Source organism: Erinaceus europaeus, chromosome 18 (genome assembly GCF_950295315.1).
Source record: "Erinaceus europaeus chromosome 18, mEriEur2.1, whole genome shotgun sequence".
NCBI classification, from domain to species: Eukaryota; Metazoa; Chordata; class Mammalia; order Eulipotyphla; family Erinaceidae; genus Erinaceus; species Erinaceus europaeus.
Window position 1 is genome coordinate 11,071,120 of NC_080179.1, and position 17,302 is coordinate 11,088,421.

Consider the following 17,302-nt stretch of genomic DNA (forward strand, 5'->3'; position numbering starts at 1 on the left):
GAGTGGTCTTCTGCTATTTATATTTTCCACTAGTTTCTAATCTGTCTTTGGGGAGACTTACTTTTATAAGCTCAAATCATGTTTTAAAAACCCTTTTGGAATGAAGAAAGCTTCTTATGCTTTATGCATAAAAGCCTAAAGGTCCCAGGTTCAGTCTCCAGCACTATCATATGCCAAAGCTGAGCACTACTCATTAAGCAATTCCTCAGTTAGCAGCAAAGATGTGTAGTGCTTAACACCTGTGGATTTCGCAGCAGGCTTCACAAATTCAAATGATGCTTCCCCCACTCACTAGGTGGGAAATTGTTAAACCTTTCTGTGCCTCAGTTTCTTTGTGCATATGATGGAAATAATTATAATGCCTGTTTCTTTTTTTCCCCTTTTTTATCATTGTGGTTATTATTATTGTTTTTTATTAATGTCATTACTGTTGAATAGGATAGAGAGAAATGGAGAGAGGAGGGGAAGACAGAGAGGGGGAGAGAAAGATAGACACTTGCAGACCTGCTTCACAGCTTGTGAAGTGACCTCCCTGCAGGTGGGGAGTCAGGGGCTCGAACCGGGATCCTTACAGTCCTTGCACTTCACGCCATGTGCACTTATCCCGCTGCACTACCGCCCAAGTCCCTAATACCTATTTCTTATACAGGTTACCGATACACTTTTTGTACATGGGGGAATGAATTAATATATGTAAAATGTATTTAGCAAAGACATTTGGGCCCTAATGTAGACCTACCGCACCACAATCTCTAAACTTCTTGATTACGTAATGCTTATTGGTAAGCAAGCTTTGGTCATTTATCTTGTTTTATTTGTTTATTATTTATTTTTTTTACCAGAGCACTGCTCAGCTCTGGCCTTTGATATACTGGAAATTATACCTGAGACATCAAGCATGAAAGTCTGATACACATGAACTTAAAAACAAAAAACAGGAGCAAGCAAACTCTAAGACTTGTGAAAACTAGGGAGGTTCTCTTTGGGAGGTAGGAGAATGGAGATACAGAACGGTGTGGAACTAACTATATACTATAATCTTACAATCTTGTAATCTTTTATTAATCACAGTAAAAAATTAGAAAAGAAAGATCTAGGGGTCAGGTTGGTGTCTCAGCAAGTAAAGCACATGCCTTCAACTCATGAGGCTCTGAATTTGATCCCCAATGCTACAAGTGATGGAGCACTGAGCTGTTCTTTCTTATCACAAAGCAAAGCAAAACAAAAACAATCAAAATAAAACAGACAACAGAAAGACCACAGAGGGTCATCAGGATGGTAGAGTATAGTCTATGGTGCCATCACCATCACAGCTCAGAGCAGAAAGACATTGAGTTCATAAACACAGTTGCTATTATGAAAAATATTGAGTTTTCACCTTACACTATAACTCAAGATAAATCACAAGAGAGTGAAAGAGCTAAAAGTAAACAAATGAAATCTCTATGGAAAAAAAAAATCGTGTACTTTCAGGAAGAGGGATGATTGGTAGTACTTAAAAACAACAGACGATAGATACCTAAAAGAAACTTGATAAGAACTGGCGGCATAATGGACTTGGACAGTACTGTTGCTTTGCCATGTGTGCGGCCCAGAATGGGAGCTACTCCTTGCCCTAATCCAACTTTCTAGTCCTTTTCTCTACTCTGACACCATTTTCTCAGACAATAGTCTTATCCAACCTCAGGCTAGCTACCAAACTCAAGCAAAACTACTATAGTTGTGTGCCCCCAGGAATATGCCTAAAATCATTTCCCTAGCTTTCTTCTACCTTAAAATCCCTAATCTCATCTGCTCTGTTCCTACTTTTTGGTTCCTGTTCATTAACCATCTTGTCTCAACTTAGGTCATGCCACCTTCCAGACACCAAGTTATAGATGCTACCCATGACCCCATCCTGACTTCTCTGGGTAGACAATCTCACCAATGTGTCCTGGAACCTTGCATTTCCAGAGCTCTGGTCCACTAGGGAAAGACAGAAACAGGCCAGGGGTATGGCTCAACCTGTCAACGCCCATGCTCATCAGAGAAGCAGCTACAGAAGCCCGAATTCCTGCCTTCTGCTCCCCATAAACAACCTTGATTCATTCTCTCAGTGGGGGAGAAGTGATAGGATGAAGGTAAGAGGGCTCTGAACTCCATCAGCACCCAGAGAGACGGAAGGAAAAGGAGAGGGACATATGGAGGCAGCTATGTTATGAGTGGCTTAGAGGGGAAGAGAGGAGTAAATCAGAAAAAAGAAGGGCAACTCTGTGTAAATGTGGACAGATAGTTGTAGAGAAGATGGTTAGTCCATGTCTACAACTTTAGGGGAACTGTGGTGGATTGGAGTGGGGAAAGTGAAGATTCAGAACTCTGGTAGTGGGAATGGTATGGATTCAAACCCCTGGCAACATATAATTCTGTAATGTAAAAATTAAAAAAAAATAAATATTTGGTAACAAAGAAAATGGACTGACAAAATAAAGTGAAAAAATTTACAGTGAAATTATCTTAAGCTTGTTAAAATTCTGTGATGAAATGAAACCACCCACACATCACAATTCACAGAAAAATACACTAGAAACGATATGTGAATACGTTAGAGTTAACTGAAATAGTTATTTCTGAACCATGTGATTACAACTTTTATTTTAATTATACATTTCTTCATTTTGAAAATATTCAACATTGAACCATCAAAATGGGAAAAAGCAATGATTTTGCCTACCAATGAATTACATCAAAAGAGAAGGCCCATTGTTGACATTCAATCAGTTTACTAATTTGAAACCTTAAGTGCTTATAGTAAAAGAATGTATACTCAGAACTGAAGTCCATGCATTAAGAAGCTTGAGACATTCAATCTGCTTTCCCCCTCTTGCATTAATTAAGTAGTGATTTATAAAACTAAGCTAATAGAAGTATATATTAACACCATTCCCGCCACCAAATACCTATGTCCCAACCCCTAGTCCCACTTATAGTTATTTTAATTAATTTTTTTATTTATAAAATGGAAATATTGACAAGACTATAGGATAAGAGGGATATATTTCCACACGATGCCCGCCCCCAGAGCTCCATATCCAATCCCCTCCCTTGAGAGCTTCCCTATTTTTATCCCTCTGAGAGTATGGACCCAGGATCATTGAGAGGTGCAGAAGGTGGAAAGTCTGGCTTCTGTAATTGCTTTTCCGCTTTTTTTTTAATGTTTTAACTTTGGTGCAATACTCCAAACCCAGTCAAATTATGTTTCATGCTTCCCTTTCTGTTCTTCTTTCTTAACTTCTGTTTATGAGTGGGAGCATCCTGTACTCTTCCCTCTCTTTCTAGATTATCCCACTAAACATAATTCCTTCTAGCTCCATCCAAGATGTGTTATAGAAGGTGGATTCATTCCAAGTTCTGACACCATCTTCCCAGACAATACTTTTAGACTACCTGCATGTTAGCTATTGGGCTCAGGCAAAAATTAGTAAAGTCATGGGCCCCTTGGAATATAGCTAAAATAGATTTCCTAGCTTCCTCCAACATGAAACCCCCAAATCTCATCTGCTACATTCTTACCTTTAGGTTCCTGATTATTAAACAATTTGTTCTACTTTATATCTTAGTGCTTTTCAGCCACTATGTTGCAGATGCTTCTATGATGCCAACCTGACTTCCCTGGGCAGACAACCTCACCAAGTTACCTTGGAACCCCACTAGGGAAAGATAGGAACAGGCCAGGGGTATGGATTAATCTGTTCATGCCTATGTCCAGTGAAGAAGCAATTACAGAAGCCAGACCTTCCACCTTCTGCACCCCATAATGATCCCAGGTCCATACTCCCAGAGGGATAGAGACTAGGGAATCATCCAATGGAGGGGTTGGGATATGGAACTCTGGTGGTCGGAATTGTGTGAAATTGTACCCCTCTTATTCCACAATTTTGCTTATCATTGTTCAATCACTAATAATAAATAAATAAATAAGGAGAATAAGGCACAGTGCTATGGGGGCATTATTTGTAGAGCTGGGGAAGATTTACACATGTTTGTAGGCTAAAAGGAAAGAACTGGTAGGGAAATACAGTATGAGAATTAAAAAGACAAGAAAATTGCACAAGGGTGATAGAGGAGTTTGGCTGAGTTCTTACAGCACAGATGAGGAAACTAGATTTGGATAGGAGAGTATGGAAAAAGTTAGGAAACAAACATGAAAAGACCCTGAATACTTGGAAGAGCTCACACTTCAAGAACCTAATGCTCCCTTTGTGCATTCAGAACTCTCTCCTGAGAGTTAGGAGTAGGGGTCGAATATTAGGTTTATAGAGAACATTAGAAGTTCAGATTACTGGTTGTAGCAAATGAGAGAGGGCTTCCTGAGGAAAACCAAATGATCAATAGGTTGACTTCATGACCTCTTTAAAAAAAAAAAATATATATATATATATATATATCTTTATTATTATTGAATAGAGGCAGAGAGAAATTGAGAGGGGAGGGAAAGGTAGAGGGGAAGAGAGACAGATACTTGCAGCCCTGCTTCACCACTTGTGAAGCTTTCCCCCTGCAGGTGAGGACTCAGGGCTTGAACCTAGGTCCCTGTGCACTGTAATGTGAGCACTTAACCAGGTGCATCACCACCTGGCCCCGTCAATGACCTCTCTTTGTATTCAGAGTACTTTCATCTTTGTGACTGTGCATCATTCTTTGTAACTAGACATTTTCTTTGGAGAATAACTGTTAAGGAACAGAGGCAGTGGAAGTTTGAATCGTTCTCTAGTTGAAAATTCACAGGATGAATACAGTTAAGAGACAAAAAAATTAATGCAAAGGAACTCAAGTCTGTTGTGGGATTTATACTGGGCTGGGAAGAAGTAAGTTCTGCAAGGTGCTGGGGCAGGTAGTGTGCTATTGAAAGGTTTCTGTAGTGCGAGGAGAAATTGCTCTTCACCTTCACCAAACACCCACTGCCCTTGAATCTAATTTTCTGACCCTCACCACACTCTTCCTTGTGATTTAAGTTGATTATACATTTAAATTTTATTTTAACACAATCTTTTATGTGACAACATGTTCCTAAGGTACCCAGTGGAGAGCTTTGCATTTGTGTTTATTGCTATGCAAAGTCATTTATTTATTTATTTATTTATTTATTTTTGCCTCCAGGGTTACTGCTGTGGCTCGGTGCCTGCACTACAAATCCACCGCTCCTGGAAGCCATTTTTCCCATTTCTGTTGCCCTTGTTGCCTTTGTTGTTATTATTGCTATTGTTGTTGGATAGGACAGAGAAACTGAGAGAGGAGGGGAAGACAGAGAGGGGGAGAAAGAGAGACACCTGCAGCTGGGGAGCCGGGGCTCGAACTGGGGTCCTTATTCTGGTCCTTGGCTTTGTGCCATGTACGCGCTTAACCCGATGCGCTACCACCCCGCCCACCCCATCCCCTGGGATTTAATTTAATTTAATTTATTTTTTCTACCAGAGTACTGGTTAGCTCAGGCTAACGGTGGTGCAAGGGACTGAACCTGGCTCAGTCATGAGCGTCATTTTTGTACAACCACTGTGTTGCCTTCTGGGTAACCGCTCTGCATTTGGAAGCTCACATGCAGTAATGGGAAGGGTAAAGGCAACCAAATGTGTTGACTTTTTTCTGGCAGCATGGCGAATCCCTTAGTTAAATTTAGAACTACTTCTTTTTGAAGATTGCGCAGTCAAAGGTAAGGAATTGGCAACATTTGCTTGCCAGTTACATCAATATGACATTCTCTGGAAAGAAGCCAATTGGAGATGTAACTAGAATTATAGCAAGCGCAGGCATCAATTTATTTATTTATTTATTTATTCATTTATTTAAAAAAGGAGACATTAAGGGAGTCGGGTGATAGCGCAGTGGGTTAAGTGCAGGTGGTGCAAAGTGCAAGGACTGGCACAAGAACCCCAGTTTGAGCTCCAGGCTCCCCACCTGCAGGGGAGTCGCTTCACAGGCGGTGAAGCAGGTCTGCAGGTGTCTCTCTTTCTCTCCCCCTCTGTGTCTTCCGCTCCTCTCTCCATTTCTCTCTGTCCTATCCAACAATGACAACATCAATAACAGCAACAATAGTAACTACATCAACAATAAAAAACAAACAAGGGCAACAAAATGGAAAATAAATAAATAATTTTTAAAAAAGGAGACATTAACAAAACCATAGGATAAGAAGGGTATAACTCCACACAATTCCCACTACCAGATCTCCATATCCCATCCCCTCTCCTGATAGCTTTCCTATTCTTTATCCCTCTGGGAGTATGGATCCAAGGTCATTATGGGATGCAGAAGGTGGAAGGTCTGGCTTCTGTAATTGCTTCCCCGCTGAACATGGGCGTTGACAGGTAGATCCATACTCCCAGCCTGCCTCTCTCTTTCCCTAGTAGGGTGGGGATCTGGGGAAGCAGAGCTCCAGGACACACTGGTGGGGTTGTCTGTCCATGGAAGTCTGTTTGGCATCATGCTAGCATATGGAACCTGGTGGCTGAAAAGAGAGTTAACATACAAAGCCAAACAAAATGTTGAACAATCATAGACCTAAAGGCTGGAACAGTGCAGATGAAGTGTTGGGGGGGGGGGGTTCTCCATTTTGTGCTAGTAGGCATATTTTAGTTATATTCCAAAGGGCCTGTAGCTATACTAGTTTTTTTATTTTATTTTTTTATCCTGAGCCTGAAATCTTATATGCCGGTGGATAAGTTATTGTCTGGGAAGGTGATGTCATGGCTAGAAAAGGGACAGAAAGCTGGATCAGGGAAGAGAGTAGCTCCCTAACATGGGAAAGGGGTATAAATATAGTTGACTGTAAACTCCATCGATTTGATTTGGTCTGGGGCCCATATTCAGCTTAGGAGCCTATGTGACCTCTGCATCCCTGTAGATCTGAGCTCAAATTCTGTATTCATGAATAGGAACATTCCAAGCTGCCCCAATATCAACCCATCTTCCTCAGGTGTAGCATAGAGTATGTTGTCCATCCTCCAAAGGGGGATTCAGAAGCAAGTACAGTTTGCAACATTCTCTACCATTATTGATCCAAGTTGAGGGCAAGGTCCTATGGGGGCCCACAAAGGGGTCTGTTTTGTTGTTCCTGATAGAAATGACTGGTAGCAATGGAGAAAGGGATTTATTTGAGGTCTAGGCCCATCATGTATGTTTGGGAATCTCAGGACTCCCCGAAAAGGGCCTCAGCTGATGGGGTGGGCAGGCATCAAATTTAATAGCATTTAAAAAAGAACTCTCTTTTAAAACTTCAAACCAATAGTGAAAAGACTGGTTTCAGAAGTAAGGACAGTTTGCAGTGGACTGACTGTTTCAGGCTTGCCGGAATGATCACTGTCGATGCTTTTTGCTTTAACAGTATCTACTCAAGTGTGACAGGCAACATTTTGCTTTTTCATGCTTGGCTTCAGAAAGAATATTCATCTGATACTATAGCACAGGGTACATTATCCTTTTAAATTTTTTATTAGTGATTTAATAATGATTGACAAGATTGTAAGATAACAAGAGTACAATTCCACATAGCTCCCAACATCAGAGTTCTGTGTCCCATCCTCTCTACTGGAAGCTTCCCTATTCTTTATCCCTTTTGAGTGTATGGTCCAAAATTCTTTTTGGGGTGCAGAAGATGGGCTTCTGTAATTGCTCCCCCACTGAACATGGACATTGGCAGGTTGATCCAGAAGGGGCATATTGTTCTTGATTAAAGGTCTCTCTGTCAATTTTTCATGATTTTAGATGCCTCAGGAATACATAGACAAATACAAGAATTAGGTCTGGTAAAATAAAATGTAAAAGTACAATCCGCTTTAAATCATGAGGAAGACTGCGGTGACAGCCAAAAATTAGATTCCAAGTGGTTGATCAGTGAAGGCAGAGAACATATTTTCTCTCCTCTCACCCACTATAGAAAGCTGCCCCCAACTATTTATTTTTTCCTTTCTCATGCTCTTTCTTTTTACTTTTTAAAAAACTTTATTAGTGATTTAATATTGATTTATAAATTACATGTTTCCTTCTCAATTTCTGGCTGTCTGTATCCAATAAATAAATAAACATAATTTAAATTTTTTAAAAAATTACAGGTCAGCAGAGTTATAATTTCATTCTGTTTCTGTCACCAGAGTTCTGAATCCCCAATCCCTTTATTGCAAGCTACAGCAGTTCTCCTAAGGTTGCAGATATGGGTTAACTATCATTTCTACAAATATCTGTCTGTATTTGTATATAACTGCCCCCCCTTAAGGTCTCATCTCCTCTCCCTTTCCAAGCTACACAGAACCCCATTACTATGTCCAAATGGCCCTCTCTTTTCCCTCCTCTCTCTCCAGGTCCTGATGGAGCAACTATTTATATTTCTCTCTTTTCCCTCCTTCCCTCCTATCTTTCTTTCTTTCTTAACATCAGGGTTATTGCTGGGGTTCAATGCCTGCATGACCCCACTGTTCCTGGGAGAAGATGAGAGCCAGAGAGAGCTAGAAAGGGAGAAAAAAGGAGAGAAAGAGAGGGGGGGAGAGGGAGAAGGGCAACTGGTCTACCACTTATAAAATTTCCTGTAAGTGGGGACCTGGAGCTTGAACCTGGATCTTCACAAAAGGCAATGTATGTATTCTGTTGGTGAGCCAACGCCCAGGTCCAAACTTTTCATAATTTTCGTTGATACTCATAAGATTCCAGGTCTTCAGTCCCACTAATGTGTCCTGGAGCCCTGCTTCCCCAGAGCTCTGCCCCACTAGGGAAAGAAAGAGAGAGGCTGAGAGTATGGATCCACCTGCCAACGGCCATGTTCAGTGGGGAAGCAATTACAGAAGCCAGACCTTCCACCTTCTGCATCCCATAATGACCTTGGATCCATACTCCCAGGGGGATAAAGATTAGGAAAGCTATCAGAGGAGGGGATGGGATACAGAGTTCTGGTGGTGGTAACTATGTGGAATTGTACCCCCTCTTATCCTATGGTCTTGTCAGTGTTTCCATTTCAAAAATAAAATCTTTTTAAAAAAAGATTTCATGTCTTTTTTTATGGAATGAGTAAAGAATGACAGCACATTACTCATTGGTGGTAAGGCTTGTGATTTAGGGTGGAGGAATAATTGTAATTTTCTTTTTTGCTCAACTCTCTCAGACATTCACACCCCTAAGTCCACTCATACAGACTCAGTTACTTGCTTATTCATGCACTTTAACCTTCATTTCAACTTAATTTTTAGTTGGGTGTGAAAATTCTAAGTCTGGCTTTAACTTTTAATGTTTTTCTAGTTTCTTTTTAAAAAAACACACTCATGACTCTAGTAGACCTCATTCCAATGAACATCCTTAATGATAGTCAATTGCCCCAAAGTAGCTTTCTGGAATTTAAATGTATTTTCCATTTCATGTTTCAAAATGAATTTGACTTATTGTCTTGTGGTGATTGATGCAAGCTCATTCAGTACATGCAAATAATAAATATATTGATGTCTAGAAATTATAGATCAGAAAATCTCCTAGGATTAATATTTTGCTATTAAGAATTAAATAGCTCTTCTGAGTAACTTAACAATTCTTTCAAAGTCAAATTGTTTAGCTCTGTCTTTAAAAAATGATTGAAATCATTTCAGTTCCCTGGGTGCAGTTCTGTAATTTGGATTTAGCTGGCTTGAAGGTTGTACTCATCTATGTTAATGTTTTTGTAATGAGAATGATCCAACTGTGTCATAACCTTTTGGGTCTTAACCTCCTTAATTTACATAGCCCTTTCCTTCTCATTTATACTAGCCTTGTCACTTTAGGATGAATATATCAGATTTCTTCCTCTTTCTCCCATGATCTATTTTTGCTACGATAAATAGTATGTTATTACATTTGAAAAAAAATGTTCACATCTCATTTGTCATTGTTTGAACGAAATGCAAAGTGTGAGAGAGGTTAGAAGGATTTTACTATTCACTAATACAATTGTTTTAAGAGGAAAACTCATTAACATACTTTCACTCTTAAAATACATTAAATTAGGAAATATTTAAAAATATGAACAAGCTGTTAATTAGTTACTTGTATGTGTATTCAGTCCTTTGCTTCAAATAGAACATGGTATAATTTAGAAAACTTCTACTATCAGTTTGTAAATATATATTTATTAAAAGTAGGTGTGTATTATTCTTTTTTTTTTTTTCCCTCCAGGGTTATTGCTGGGCTTGGTGCCTGCACCATGAATCCACCGCTCCTGGAGGCCATTTTTCCCCCTTTTTGTTGCCCTAGTTGTTGCAGCCTCGTTGCGGTTATTATTGCCATTGTTGACGTTGCTTTGTTGTTGGATAGGACAGAGAGAAATGGAGAGAGGAGGGGAAGACAGAGAGAGAGGGGAGAGAAAGATAGACACCTGCAGACCTGCTTCACCGCCCGTGAAGCGACTCCCCTGCAGGTGGGGAGCGGGGGCTCGAACCGGGATCCTTATGCCGGTCCCTGCGCTTTGCGACACGTGCACTTAACCCACTGCGCCACCGCCCGACTCCCAATATGTATTATTCTTGAAGAAAAGGTTGGTGAAATTTTGCAGAACCTTCACATCAGAGATTTATTTGGAGACTAAACCCCATGGGTACAGCAAATGAAAACAAGAGTAAATAAATGGGATTATATGAAGCTAACAGAAAAAGCAAACCCCACATGGAAACTCCACAGTACACTACTTAACTATTAGCTGAAAGAGAAAATCAAAGAGGAAATTAAAATTTTCCTGGAGACAAATGAAAATGAAGACACAGGGTGGAATCATGGGAGTAGGCACAACTTAGTGGCTGAAAGGTGCTAAGATATAAAATAGGACAAAATGACTAATGAATAGGAACCACAAAATAGGAATGAATGAAACAGATGAAAACAGGGTCTTGGGGGAAAAAGTGAGGAAGTCTATTTTAGGTATGTTCCAAAAACTACTTTCATAGCTTTTGCTTGAAGTTGATAGCTAACATAGAGATGGACAAAATATTTTCTGGGAAGATGGTGTCAGATTTGAAAATTGAACTGAAAAGCTGGATTAGGGCAGAGAGTAGCTCCCAAACTTAAAGAAAATCTATGAATAAAATTTACTTTTTTCCCCATCAACATGACCCAGGACCCATTAATACTCATATTTAGTATAGGAGTCTGTGTAATCTCTGAGTCCCTGTTGGTCTGAGCTCACAGTCCATGGTCACAGTGGGAACATTCTAGGCTGCACTCATTTCAGGACCAGTCCTCCTTGAGTGGCAGGATAGGATGACTCAGCCTCCCTTTGGAGAGTGGGGAAATCCCTATGAACTTTAACTTTTTAAATTGTTAATTGTAGTTCAAGATACCTAATAAAGCAAATACTGATTCCATGTTAACAATGAAACAATTACACTTTGGCATTTAAATAAATTACCCAGAGAGAGACTACAAATTGCTCTATGACGTTTGGTAGAGAGAGAATCTTGAAAATGTCTCAGTATCATAGAAGGAGGATTTACTACATTGAAGTCATGATGTACGATGTCAATTTAAAGATTTTATTAAAATTATATTTATTCTAATGTTAGTATATTCAATCCATAAATATTGAAACATATGTACTATATATGAATGAGCAATGCAGAAAAGTTTTCCTATTTGTCTTTACCTGGGCAAGGTGGTGATGCACCTGGTTAAGCGCACACATCACAGTGCACAAGGACCTGGGTTCAAGCCCTGGTCCCCACCTGTAGGGGGAAAGATTCATGGGTGGTGAAGCAAGGCTGCAGGTGTCTCTCTCTCTTTTTACCTCTCTGTCTCCCCCCTCCCTTCTCAATTTCTCTGTCTCTATCCAATAATGAGTAAACAAAATTAATTTTTAAAAAATTGCCATGATCATACAGTGGTTAGTCATATCTGCATTGGGGAAGAGGCTAGTGGGAAACATATCTTGTAGATGAGGTAGCCATAAAGTCTAAGGTTCAGAGTTGTTCATATTTAACTTGTATTTAAAGAACGTCTAACATGTTTTATACATTGCTCTAGACATTACACATACAGTTGTGAATATAATCCACAGTGTCCTTGGTCTTGTGAAAAATATGGCGTAGAGATGAGACCTTACAGTTGATTGCAGATATTTAATTAAGAAAAGTTTACTAGAGAAAGTGCTATTTTAATTGAGTCTTAGAGACTGAGTATATAGGGTGATGCATGATGATGTTTTAGAATTAGATTCATCTTTGATCATTAAGGAACTCAAAATTGTAACCAGGCATACCTGGTTAAGTGAACATAGGGCTAGGAGCAAGGACCCATGCAAGGATGGGGGTGTAAGCCCTGTGTCCCCACTGCAGCCGGGAGGCTTCCTGCTGTGTAGTATGTCTTCAGATGTCTGTCTTCCTCCTTTCCTATCTCTCAGTTTCTCTCTGTCCTATTGGATAAAATTACAAAAAGAAAGGAAAAAATGACTGCGGGGAGCGGTGGATTGATAGTGCTGGCACTGAGCCCCAGCAATACCTTGGTGACAAAACAACAACTAATCTCCAAAACCAAAACAGACCAATAAACAAAGCAGAACTCAAAATTAACACTGGTTAAACAAACCAGGGTGTGTTTCCCACCCCCTCCAGCCCCAAATCCAGATATAGTGGTTCTAATATCACTTGGTGCTCCAAGGATAGGAACCCAAGGAGCTCCTTCTGCTATCTCCACCTACTTTCTGCATGTAGTTTCTAGTGAAGGTTCGAAGCCTGTTGCCTCTTTTCTGATCACCAGGTCTGTAATCCAGCCAACACAGGGGGATAGGAGATTGTGAAGAAAAGTGTACCCCCACATATGCACATTATTTTCACATATTAACTAAATGTTGACATGCTAATTCTGTTTCCAGAGTCGACCACAAGAGAGAAGTCAAGGTATGGAAAGTTGTGTGTTTTGCTAAAAACTGGAGATTCACTTTTTTTTTTTTTTTTTGATATTTACTTTTAAACATAGATTTGTTCATTCGTTACCTATTTATTTATTTTTATGAGGGAGGCCAGAACACTGCTACTTCCCCAGCAGTAAAACTAATGATTTTATTACAGAATATATGGAGTATGATTACTTGGCAGGTAAAGATAATCTCTACTGAAGGAAAAAGAAGACACAAAAAAATAGTGGAAAATTTTGTTGTGTGACATGGCTGAATTTTATGTGTGTAAAACAATATAGAAGGAATCAGACTGTTGAGTTCAGTTAATAAAAACATTTGTTAGTCATGCTTAGAAGCATTTTCCAGTTGGAATATATAAAAATTTAAATATATTTTCTATACTAGACTTAAACTATAGTTTATTACATTTCTTTGTATTCTGCATGATTTAACGCTCACAAAACCCCTGTGATACAGTTATTATTAGTCTTCTTCAGCAAGTTAAATTACAGGTGCAGATTCCCTCTCAATTATACCTGAAATATCTAGTGTCTTCAGAGAGCGTCGAGAAGGTACTATATTTTAAAGTGAAGAACAGAAGACAAGGCAAATGGAATGGCTAGAGACTAAAAAGGAGCATCTGTGTACCGAAATGTGAGCAATTAAACTCTTTAAGAGTCAGTAATCTTCCATAAAGTAGAAAAAAATGAGAAAGGAACAAAAATTTAGAGAAAAGATGAGGCACAGAGTTCAAATGTAGAATGTTTAAGTTTTGATAAATTAGAGTACTGGAAAGATAGGGCTAAAAATATTATGTGTATGTGTGGTCGGTGTTAGTGCTGGAGTAGGAGGAATTATTATTAAAGACAAAAATAAATGGAGGTACTGAAAGCTGAGATGGGAGAAAAAGAGAGGTATAGTGTTGCTTTTCTCTGTAAGCTTTTTTTGTTTATAGTTTGAGTAGTTATTGTAATCCTGTGTTAATTTGATGACAATAATTTGAAGGGAGAAGAAATAGATGGGAATGGTGAATACCGGGTCAAATCCCACAATGAAAGGAGAGATGTGAGAAAGAAGCAAAGAAAAAGAGCTGCATTCAGATCTTTAAAATAATATTAGCAATGCACATTAAGTTTTTGATGAATTTGAACAACAGGAATCTTACCTTCACTATAACTTTAGAATAAATATAGTTTTAACTACAATTACAGTAGGATATCTGTCAAACCACTCTTGTTGAACTGGAAGAAAAAAAATAATTATGAAACTTTATGAAAATCCACAAATCACAAATTGGAAGGTAGAAGAATAGTTTTCTATACTATTCATATACTATTTGGTTAATAAGACAAATTAGAAAATGATTTTCAGTTTATCATACTTATATTTTAGTATGTGCAATATACTATATAAATCAGACTAATCTGTGGACTATAATCTTAACATATAAAAACAAATTACATGACTATTATATGAATAGTACAGAAGTATAGAGGACTATTTTTTTACCTTCAAAATTGTGATTTCTTCCAATAATGCTTATTAGCATTCTTCATGTTTTTATAGGTCTTTTTTCTAATCATTAGTTACAATGGTGTTTTTTTTTTGCATCAGTAAGATCATGAAAAGACTATTTTAATGTTATCCACATTGATATTATTAATAATATATTTCTAAACCTTGTCTCCCATCTTTATATATTTTGCTTTGATTAAACTTTGAGTTATTTTCAACTGAATTACTATCAATTTCTTTAGTTTAAAACAGTTATTTTACTGAAATACTACATTACATAAGCAATTTCTACAAATCTGCTAGTGATTTCCACTAATTTGTTCTTTAGAAACTATGCTAGAGTTAATTATGCTTTGATCTCGTAAATTAGCCAAATGGAATATTGTTTATAATATTAAATGAAAACTGCCATTACATTAAATGGTGCTTCTTGATTTCCTGCTTAATGGATCTTTGTTAATGTGCTATTCAAGAGGAGGAAATAGACTTATCAGGATAAGAGAAGTACAGTGTCCTTACTGACTCGATATGCAAGAAACAATGAAAAGTTAAAATATTTGGACTGTGGAAATTAAAAGTAAGGGGGACAAAGTGGGTTCATTTTTTGAAGGTAGATTTTAGTCTATTAAACAGTATTTCAAACACTCAAATGTTTGGGAGCAGAAATTAAATGGTTACTTTCTTATTTTTATGGAATGCTATACAGGAAAAGAATTAGTTCATTGCTATGAAGTTGCTATAAAGTAAATTCAGAAATCTCAAAAAGGTAGAGAGGAAGAGAGGGAGAGGGAGAGAGGGAGGGAGGGAGGGAGAGAGAGAGAGAGAGAGAGAGACCTGCATGCCTGCTCTGCAGCTTGTGAAACGACCTCCCTGCAGGTGGGGAGCTGGGGGTTCAAACCTGGTTTCTTTGACGGCTCCTTGTGCTTAGTACTATGTGCACTTAACTGGTGTGCTGCCAGGCACCCAGCCCGAAGTCTCCAACTTTTCACAAGAGGTTAAGCTAGACTATTGGTAAGGTTGCATTCAACTCTAAATTTATGACTCCATAGTTTTCTTTTCCCACATACAAGTGAAAACTACAAACAGATTTTTAAATTTAGGGTCATTAAAGAAAAGCATTTTGTTTAATGACATTACTTATAAACACTCCATAAAAACAGTGGAAGTTTTTGATGGGTGAACATACAGAATAATATTAAATATAAACTGGAGGTGGGATTTAGAGAGTTTAAGAGGAAGATGTAATAATCAAAGAACTTTGGCAGGGGCCAGGGACAACTGATTTTTATAGTTATATTTATGATGCTAATAACTATGATTATCTCTTCTTAGTTATAGTAATTAGTCATTTGTTTTTCTTAATTTTCAATTTTTATTAATTCTTAGATGTTTCATTCATTGTATTTATTTCTACCAGAGCACTGCTGAACTCTGGCTTATGGTTGTGCTGAGGAATGAAAGTCATTTATTTTTAAGGCATCTTTTGTGCCAAAGGATACAATATCAGTTTTATTTAATTTTATTTTTATTTTATATTATTTTATTTTTATTGCTGGGGTTCACTACATACCCACTGCTTCCGGCAGCCATTTTTTCTCCTTCTTCTTTCTATTTTATTTTGATAGGACAGAGAGAAATTGAGAGGAGAAGGGGAGTGAGAGAGGGAGAGGAAAAGCTAGGCACTTGAAGACCCACTTCACCACTCATGCAGTATCCCCCTTGCAGGCAGCGAGTGGGGGCTCCAAGCCAGCTCCCTGCGCGTGGTAACGTGTGCGTCACCACCCGGCCTTCAATGTCGTCTTTTTAAAATGCAGAGAACCACTCCACTGACTATATAGCCCATCTCTCCTTTATTCAGTCATATGTCAATAGACACTTAGGTTACCTTCATACCTTACCACACTAACTACTGTCAGTAATGTATCTATGATCGTAAAGTTGCATATAGGAAACGTCTTTGTATTATTTCATTTCACTTCCTATTATTAGAAAAGTATTCTTTTTTTTTTTCACAAAAACTAATTGCTAACAATGAGTTGGCAATCATTAGACTAATATTATGTTTCCCACAGCTTAGAACTTATGCTATGGGATATAAGAGCAAGGGGAGGGGAAGCACATTATAACAATGATAGTTTCATTTATTTATTTTTTTCCTCTACTTGTATTAACAAGAGATGGAGTTTTTAGAGTTTTTAGAGATGGAGTTTGAAGTTGGATGAGATTCAAATAATTTGGAATTAATAAAAATGCCAGGTGTATATCAGGTTCAATTTTTAAAAAAATATATTCAATGCAATATTTCAAGTTAACCAAACTATACTAAAGTTGGGTAAGGCATCTACTAAGAAGTCTAAGTGGGTAAGGCATCTACTAAGAAGTAACTGATGAAGCTCTTATGACTAGAGCTCAGGTTCTTTTTGGCATAGTTAGAGGAATAGCATAACACTAACTCTAAAATGATTTCCATCATTAGAACAACTTGGCAAGCAACTAGGAAGGGTCAAAGTATAATGATTATGAATAATGTTGCAATTTTCTTTTGCAATTTTGAATGTACTAAAGTCCACTGCACTTAGAGGTTTTACTTGAGTAATAATAATATCTTGCTGTATGTCAGGTGTTATTACAGATTTTTTTTTTTATGGTGTCATCTTCATTTCTCACCTCAGCTAAAGGAGAGGATTGGTTTTTCAATTTTTGCAAGTGGAAGTTGAATGTCAGAGAGCTTAGTGACATATCTAAGATGAGACAGCTAATACACAGGACAGTCTAGATGCCATCCCAGGCATCTATCTCCTTAGTTGGAACCTCCAGCCATTTAGTTTGCCTTGATGAACTCGTTGATTCATCTTTTTAATTATCTGTTTAAAAATAATATATACAACGCAAGAAATGATGAACTGGTTCACATAAAAT